Source organism: Microtus oregoni, unplaced genomic scaffold, assembly GCF_018167655.1.
Source record: "Microtus oregoni isolate MIOR12 unplaced genomic scaffold, Mior012 000021F_ref0000039, whole genome shotgun sequence".
NCBI classification, from domain to species: Eukaryota; Metazoa; Chordata; class Mammalia; order Rodentia; family Cricetidae; genus Microtus; species Microtus oregoni.
The window spans coordinates 9,949,189-9,959,015 of record NW_024543080.1 but is presented as its reverse complement, the minus strand read 5'-3'; positions in this window follow the sequence as shown (position 1 = coordinate 9,959,015).

Below are 9,827 nucleotides of genomic sequence, written 5' to 3'. Positions count from 1 at the left end.
AGAATGACAGGTAATCTGTTGTACTCATTCAGGATAGAAATTGCTCCCAGGATATTGTTTTCTAGCAAGAATTGTCAGTGGATTAAAGAATAGGGATGAATTCAGGAGGGATCTGATTTTCAGACTTTATTTTGTGGTCTGGAATACTTGGATGTGTGAAATCAGCAGGGTGTACAAATGAGACCAGTATCATGCCATAACATAAACCTAATCTTCATATACATATCTCAGAAAAAATGGCAATATTAAGAATTATTTCAAAATAGGGAGGTTAAATTTTAGATTAACTTTTGGCCCAAAATTAAACTGGTGACTATACCAGAAATTGTAGAGATAAATATATAAAGAGATTAAAAGTAAATATTTTCACAAACAAGGAGATACGTTTTTATTTTATTTACTGTTACCTAAAGTTCATTGTAAACCTAAATTTCTCTTTCACAGAAAATTCTGAAACAGGATGCAACCAAATGAATGATTGGGCATTGTAGTGAATACCTACAACCCTGGCATTGAGGAGAGTGTGGTGGGAGGATCCTAGATCAAGATCAGTCTTGACACTGTCTAAAATAAAGATAAATTAATAAAACTACAAGAAAACCTCAAAGAATGATTGCTGTGTTTATGTCATCTCTCCGCTGCAACATGGAAATTGGCATAATTGGAAAGAAACTGCAATATCCAAATTTTTATTCTAGGCAATGAATGTAAATAAAGTATTTTCTGATTTGTTCACAAAAGGATTAAGCATAGTATTTACTGGAGTAGCTGACTCTGTTTACACCTGAGATTTCCATAGAGAAATTGTATTTTCTTTCTCACATTTAATTATTTTGCACGAAGTGTATTCCATTTATATTTGAAAGATACAGAAATTAAAATCAGCAACATAATTTAGAAAAAGAAAGTACCACATGGCACCTTGCCCAGGTTTGCACAGTTGTCTCGTAAGGACTGCAGTGGCCTTTGTGTGACTGCAGTGGCTTTTGTCATGACTTAATGTGAACCTTCCTTATGACATTATGCTTCCTCAACAAAGGAGCAAGTTAACTTTCTACTGCAAAGAGTTAGGGATTTGAGATAATTCCTCAAACAAGTCAAAGAATTTACCTGCAGACCAAATTAAACAAACTTTCCTCTTATACATCTCCTTTAAAACTACAAATCAATATGAAAGGCACAGACTTGATAGAAAAAAAACACAAACATAAAACCAAATAGCTCAGCTTATTTCTGAATCTAATATTTCCAAGAGGATGCAGCTAAAAAAAAAATATATACACCTCCATTTCAGCCCAAACCTTTGTCATTGGTTATTCTTTTTAAAAACTACAAAGTAAGTCTAAAATTACATTCCAAGGAATAATATAGCTTTAAAAGGAAGACTAACAAAAATGTCAGGTTACAGTATTCCTCTCCACAAATCAAATTTTTAAACACCCCTTTCTCTAAGAGGCCAATATATATTGATTACCTTTATGCTTATGAATCTCTTACCTGTTCTTCACAGCAGCGTCAGCAGCACTCAACTGTCAAGAAGTAAATGTTGAATTTAAATAAAGTCTGGGTAGACACAGTGATATGAGGAACACGATCTTGAAGGTAGAGAGATTAAATAGATTTGCTTACACTTAACCTCCCCACCCAGGATACCTTCTGTTAAAGGTATATCTTTCCATTGGCTCCTTTATTACCATTTATATTGAATGCTGCCTCTGCTGTATACTATAAGAACAATGGCAATGAAGATCAATCTTTCCATTATTTTAAGAATAATAGAATATTAACATCCTTTAATTCATGTAACACAGTGTCATATTTTTTTTCTTTTTTATTGATTTTATTGAGCTATACTTTTTTCTCTGTTCCTCTCCCTTTCTCTCCCTTCCTCTTCAACCTCTCCCATGGTCTCCATGCTCCCAATTTACTCAGGAGATCTTTTTCTACTTCCCACGTAGATTAGGTCCATGTATGTCTCTCTTAGTGTCCTCATTGTTGTCTAGGTTTTCTGGGAATGTGAATTGTAGGATGGTTGTCTTTCCTTTATGTTTAAAAATCACTTATGAGTGAGTACATATAATAGTTGTCTTCCTGGGTCTGGGCTACCTCACCCAATATCAGTATGGCGATTTATCAGAAAATTAGGAAACAATCTTCCTCAAGACCCAACAATACCACTTTTGGGTATATGCCCAAAGGATGCTCAAGCATACCATAAGGACATGTGTTCAACTATGTTCATAACAGCATTGTTTGTGATAGCCAGAACCTAGAAATAATCTAAATGCCCCTCACCTGAAGAATGGATAAGAAAAATGTGGTACATTTACACAATGAAGTACTATATAGCAGAAAAAAGTAATGACATCTTAAAATCTGCAGACAAATGGATGGATCTAGACAATGTCATAGGTTTTTTTTTTTTTTTTTTTTTTTTCGAGACAGGGTTTCTCTGTGGCTTTGGAGCCTGTCCTGGAACTAGCTCTGTAGACCAGGCTAGTCTCGAACTCACAGAGATCCGCCTGCCTCTGCCTCCCGAGTGCTGGAATTAAAGGCGTGCGCCACCATCGCCCGGCCCAATGTCATAGTTTTTTATGATTAGTTGTAAGAGTATTTCAATTGAAATATCCCTACTATATCAATGAATTAACTATCTTAATCTTTATGATTATGAGCTATATTTTTGTTTATTTTTAAGCATTCTTATTTTTCATAACAATCCCAGTTCCCTCTCCCTCCCTTGCTCTCTTTCCCCCTTTTCCCGACCCCACCCCTTGTCCACTGCTTAGAGAAGGTGATGTCTCTCACTGGGAGTCAACAATGTCATATCACTTGAGGCAGGAGCATCCCTCCCTCCAATATCTAGGCTGAGCCTTTGTAGGGAATGGACTCAAAAAATAAAAAACAGAATAGTTCACACACTAGGAATAAATGCTGGTTCCACTGTTAATGAACCATCACAGACTTCCCTAACGAGACAACTGTCATTCACATTCAGAGGACCTAGTTCAGAACTAGCAGGTTCCCCAGCTATCTGGCCAGAGTCAGAGAGCTGCTACTTACTTGCTCGGGTAAGCTGTTTCTGTGGGTTTCCTCATAGTCGTCTTGATCCCTTTGTTCATATTATCACTCGTCCTCTCTACAACTAAACTCCAAAGAGCTTGCTTAGTTATGAATCTCTGCATCTGATTTTATCAGTTACCAGATGTAGTTCTATGATGACAATTAAAGTAGTCATCAATCTGATTATTAGTCTTTCCTGTCTATAAAAAAGATTAGTATTTAAATTACTAGCTGTGCACTTAAGTTTACAAGTTTTTAGTATAGAACATTAGAGAATAAAATCCCCACTACATTTAATTATGCAAATATTTTGATTTAGAAAAAATAACATATTTGATGTGCTTTATGCATGTTTTTCTAAATATGTTATACTTATTAATAAGAAGTACAGCTGAGGATTTCATCATTCACTGTTTTAGTTGATATGCAAAGATGACAATAAAATCCATACAGATTTAGTGAGGGACAACTTTCTGAGAGACATTCTTCTGTGATGATATTGGAAAGGGAATGTAAGAGAAGCAACACACTTCATTCAGATTCAAGTATGCATGGATTGAACACACATGCTTAAAAAATATTGCCATGTCACAGAACTAGTAAAGCTAAAAATAGTGCATTCTCTACGGAAACGGATTTTCACAGTTGAGCTGGGTACACACCGCTTTTCAACCAAGTAGAATAAGCCCAAGATGACATTTCCATGAGATGTCAGATAAAAAGTCTCTTCCACATCTGCTAATAGAAGATGGCATGGTTCCCTGACCTGTGGGAAGCCCAAGGACTACCCACCTCTATCCAGGTCTCGTAAGGTGAGCATCCAAACTGCCTAGGCTCCCACAAAGCCAGTACGTGAAGTAGGATCAAAAACCCACTGCGATTGTTCTTGAATTCTCAGTATTCCTCATTGTCCGCTATGTTCAGCTAGTCCGGATTTATCCCATGCTTTTTCAGACCTATGAGGGAGGGGGACTTGATCGGGGGAGGGGGAGGGAAATGGGAAGCGGTTGCGGGGACGAGGCAGAAATCCTTAATAAATAAATAAATTTAAAAAAAAACAAAAAAAATTATATATATCATTACATATAATTATATCTTATTAATTATATAATTATGTAAAATACAATAACATAAATATATAATAAACATATATGTAAATATAAATAATAAATATAAATAAATTAAAAAAATGGTTCTGGGCAAAAAAAAAAAAAAGAAGATGGCATGAACAAGAATCAATTCCTTTAATCCCTCCCTTTTCCATGGAGGATCTATATTAAAACGTATTCTGTTTTCTTTTAACATTCTCTGTCACCAAATGTAACACAAAAGTCAACACCCCATTTCTGTCAAAGATGTATGCATTTGATTTACATTGTTTCTCACAATCACTCTCCCATAGAACACATATGCAATAAGCTCCTTCAGTGCATAAACATTCTGTTAATTCAAGAAAATCAGTAACTTTGACTTAAATGTTACTTTTTAAGTTTCTGATGATCTGGAGAATGGCTTAGCACTTAAGAATACTTGCTGCTAAATCAAGACAACGTTAAGATACCATCTTACACCTGTCAGAATGGCTAAAATAAAAAACACCAATGATAGCCTTTGCTGGAGAGGTTGTGGAGAAAGGGGTACACTCACCCATTGCTGGTGGGAATGCAAACTTGTGCAAAAACTTTGGAAAGCAGTGTGGAGGTTTCTCAGGAAATTCGGGATCAACCTACCCCTGGACCCAGCAATACCATTCTTGGGAATATACCCAAGAGTGGCCTTATCATACAACAAAAGTATATGCTCTACTATGTTCATAGCAGCATTGTTTGTAATAGCCAGAACCTGGAAACAACCTAGATGCCCTTCAATGGAAGAATGGATGAAATATGGAATGTATACATATTAGAGTACTACTCAGCAGTAAAAAACAAAGACTTCTTGAATTTTGCATACAAATGGATAGAAATAGAAAACACTATCCTGCCCCAGCAGCACAGACATTAAGGGCAACATTGAATAAATGGGACCTACTAAAACTGAGAAGCTTCTGTAAAGCAAAGGACACTGTCTACTGACTGGGAGAAGATTTTCACCAACCCCGCAACAGACAAAGGTCTGATCTCCAAAATATATAGAGAACTCAAGAAACTAGACTTTAAAATGCTAATTAACCCAATTAAAAAATGGGGCACTGAACTGAACAGAGAATTCTCAGCAGAAGAAGTTCAAATGGCCAAAAGACACTTAAGGTCATGCTCAACCTCCTTAGCAATCAGGGAAATGCAAATCAAAACAACTTTGAGATATCATCTTACACCTGTCAGAATGGCTAAAGTCAAAACCACCAATGATAGCCTTTGCTGGAGAGGCTGTGGAGGAAGGGGTACCCTCATCCATTGCTGGTGGGAATGCGAACTTGTGCAACCACTGTGGAAGTCAGTGTTTCAGTTACTCAGGAAATTCGGGTTCAACCTACCCCTGGACCCAGCAATACCACTCTTGGGAATATACCCAAGAGATGCCCGATCATATGACAAAAGCATTTGTTCATCTATGTTCATAGCAGTATTATTTGTAATAGCCAGAACCTGGAGACAACCTAGATGCCTTTCAATGGAAGAATGGATGAAGAAAGTATGGAATATCTAAACATTAGAGTACTACGCTGCGGTAAAAAACAATGACTTCTCGAATTTTGCATGCAAATGGATGGAAATAGAAAACACTATCCTGAGTGAGGAATCCCAGACCCAAAAAGATGAACATGGGATGTACTCACTCATAATTGGTTTCTAGCCATAAATAAGGGTCACGGAGACTACAATTGATGAACCTAAAGAAGCTAAATAAGAAGGTGAACCCAAGGAAAAACATATAGTTATCCTCTTGGCTATGGGAGGGAAGTAGACAAAATAGCCGGGGAGAAAATTGGGATCTTGGGGGTGGGGTGGGATGAGGGTAAGGGGAGATGGGGAGAGAAAAGTGAGAAGGGAAGGAGGGGGGGGAACTTGGGGAAACAGGAGGATTGGGATAAAGGAAGGTTGGACAGGGGAGCACGGAAACACAATTCTTAGTTAAGGGATCCACCTTAGGGTTGGCAAGAGACTTGGCCGTAGAGTGGCTCCCAGGAGCCCAAGGCGATGTCCCCAGATAGTCCCTTGGGCAGCTGAGGATAGGGAACCTGAAATGACCCTATCCTATAGCAATACTGATGAATATCTTGCATATCACCATAGAACCTTCATCTGGTGATGGATGGAGATAGAAACAGAGACCCACACTGGAGCACTGGACTGAGCTCCCAAGGTCCCAATGAGGAGCAGAAGGAGGGAGAAGATGAGCAAGGAAGTCAGGACCACGAGGGGTACACCCACCCACTGAGACAGTGGAGCTGATCTATTGGGAGCTCACCAAGGCCAGCTGGACTGTGACTGAAAAAGCATGGGATAAAACCGGACTCTCTGAACATGGCGAACAATGAGGACTGATGAGAAGCCAGGGACAATGGCACAGGGTTTTGATCCTACTTCCTGTACTGGCTTTGTGGGAGCCTAGCCAGTTTGGATGTTCACCTTCCTAGACATGGACGGAGGGGGGAGGACCTAGGACTTTCCACATGCAGGGAACCCTGACTGCTCTTTGGACTGGAGAGGGAGGGGGAGAGGAGTTTGGGGGGAGGGGGAGAAGGTTAGGAGGAGGGGGAGGGAAATGGGAGGTTGGGAGGAGGAGGATACTTTTTTTTTCCTTTTCTCAATAAAAATAAATAAATAAATAAAAAAGAAAGAAAACACTATCCTGAGTGAGGTAAGCCAGACCCCAAAAGAGGAACATGGGATGTACTCACTCATATTTGGTTTCTAGCCATATACAAAGGACATTGAGCCTATAATTAGTGATCCTAGAGAAGCTAAATAAGGAGAACCCAACGAAAAACATATAGGCATCCTCCTGAATATTAACCTTCATCAGGCGATGAAAGGAGACAGAGACAGAGACCCACATTGGAGCACCGGACAGAAATCTCAAGGTCCAAATCAGGAGCAGAAGGAGAGAGAGTCGAGCATAGAACTCAGGACCGCGAGGGGTGCACCCACACACTGAGACTATGGGGATGTTCTATCTGGAACTCACCAAGGCCAGCTGGCCTGGGTCTGAAAAAACCTGGGATAAAACTGGACTCGCTGAACATAGCGGACAATGAGGACTACTGAGAACTCAAGAACAATGGCAGTGGGTTTTTGATCCTACTGCACGTACTGGCTTTGTGGGTGCCTAGGCAGTTTGGATGCTCACCTTACTAGCCCTGGATGGAGGTGGGTGGTCCTTGGACTTCCCACAGAGCAGGGAACCCTGATAGCTCTATGGGCTGACAAGGGAGGGGAACTTGATTGGGGGAGGGGGAGGGAAATGGGAGGAGGTGGTGGGGAAGAGACTGAAATCTTAAATAAACAAACAAATAAATAAATAAATAAACGGGAAAAAAAAGAATACTTGCTGCTCTTGAAGATGATGTAGAATTGGTACCCAGCACCATGTGGCAAAATACAACCTTTTGTCACTCAAGTTCATGAAATCCAAATGCTCTCTATGGCTTCAATAAGCACCAGGCACACATGTATTGTCTTGCACATACATAAATGCAGGCAAAATACTCATATTCATAAAATAATTCTTATTTTTTTAAAAAAACAGTTTAATGTTTCTACATTGATTTTTCTAATCAAAAATACATTATATATCATTTATTACATAATTCATCATTGTTTGATTTTTTAACAACTTCATATAGACAATTTGAACATCATTTTTAGATAATTGGTTTCTTTACCTGTTACTAGCTGTCATGAAAAAAATTATCTCATTAAATATTTTGAAGAAAAAGAAATCATTTCACCCACTCTCAATTTTGTGGGTAAGGGTGTTTTGGGTTGGGCAGTTTTGCTAATCTCTCAGACATAGTTCACACAGTTTAAAGTCATGTTGTTCCCTCTGTGCTAGAACCCTGACTCATCAGCTCCAATGAGATTGTCTGCAGTGCTCTCACTTAGCCCAGGGAAGCTGTGATCCCCTTTCTCCTACTGTATTGATAGTGTCATGTGAAGACCCACCGTCCAAACGGTCCTTTAAACAGAATGAGGGCCTTATCAGTTCCTAATACATTTAAAGAAAGATAACACGATTTTCTAATAATTATCTTTTTAATTTCTTCTTGATGTGAAAATTCCGATAATCAAGTCTTGTGTAATAACACTCAATGATAGTTGAAAGACAGGAAACAGTGTGCCTTCCATAAGACCCTTTGATTAAAATAAGATCGTACTAAAATGTCCAAAAAATCTGTAATTTTAATTTCAGTCAAGAAGAACAAGCTTAGAAGCATAACTTAACTTAATAAGCAGTACAATCTAATATGGCACCATGAACTTGAAAGTAGAGTAAAGGTTATCACTGTTCAAAATTAACTTTATCACTGTGTTTTCAATAGATCATATATATTGCTAATTAATGTAACTAAACTTTTATTGTTTAACATTAACTTTTTTTTTATATTTATTTATTATGTATACAATATTCTGTCTGTATGCCTGCGGGCCAGATGAGGGCGCCAGACGTCTTTACAGATGGTTGTGAGCCACCATGTGGTTGCTGGGAATTGAACTCAGGACCTTTGGAAGAGCAGGCAATGCTCTTAACCACTGAGCCATCTCTCCAGCCCCAACATTAACTTTTTATATTTTATAATTTTTATTTAGTAATGTTTCTTATGGTTATATGCATATTTTCATGTAGTTTGTTTTTTAAAATATAATCTATTCATTTAAGTAAAGTATCCAGCTTTCTAGATTAACTTTTAAACAAATTCTTTATTTTAGTGTTTTTTTTCTAGATTAACTATTTCAAAATTAATTCTTTTACATTTTTGGTTTTTCAAGACAGGATCTCTCTGTGTAACCTCCCTAGCTGTTCTGAAATAGGCTTTGTAGATTAGTCTGGCCTTGAACTCACAAACATTTGCCTGCCTTTGCCTGCCATTCCTGGGATTTTGAAGTTATAACATAACTTCATCAATTCTCCTTCCATTTTCTTCCTCTAAAGCAATGGTTTGTGGGTAGTGACCCCTATACAGAGTCAAACGACGCTTTCAAGGGAGTTGCCTAAGACCATCAGACAATTCACAACACTAGTAAACTTACAGTTATGAAGTAGCAAAAAGAATATTTTATGGTTGAAGGTCAGCAGAGCATGAGGAGCTGGAGGAGCTGTGAGGGTTGCAGCGCTAGGAAGTTTAAGAATTACTCTTCTAAACCCTCCCTATACCCTTCTTTTTCTCTTTGTTTCATTATATTCTATACTGTTGAACACAATTTTTAAATTTAAATGTATTTTGATAATATTCGTCTCCTCTTCGCAAATACCTGCAGATCCTGCCCCCCTTCCCAGTCACCTAGATTTAAACCCTTTCTACAAAAACATAGTACAACAATAAAACCCATCAAAACCAAGGAAACAACACTTAAATGGGGGAAAAAACAATAAAAAACCCCACCAAACTGTAACAAAATAATACAACAACAGAAAATTTTTGTGGAGTCCAATATAGGCTGATCAGCTACTAAACATGATGCCTGCCCTGGTGAGGTTGATAATACTCAGTGTTACTCCACTGGAGAAAACTGGCTTTCCCCCTTCCAACAGGTGTCACAGTGGATCTCTAGTTAGGCCCTTAGATCTCTAGTTCACCTAGGAGCAGCACCTTCCGAAGC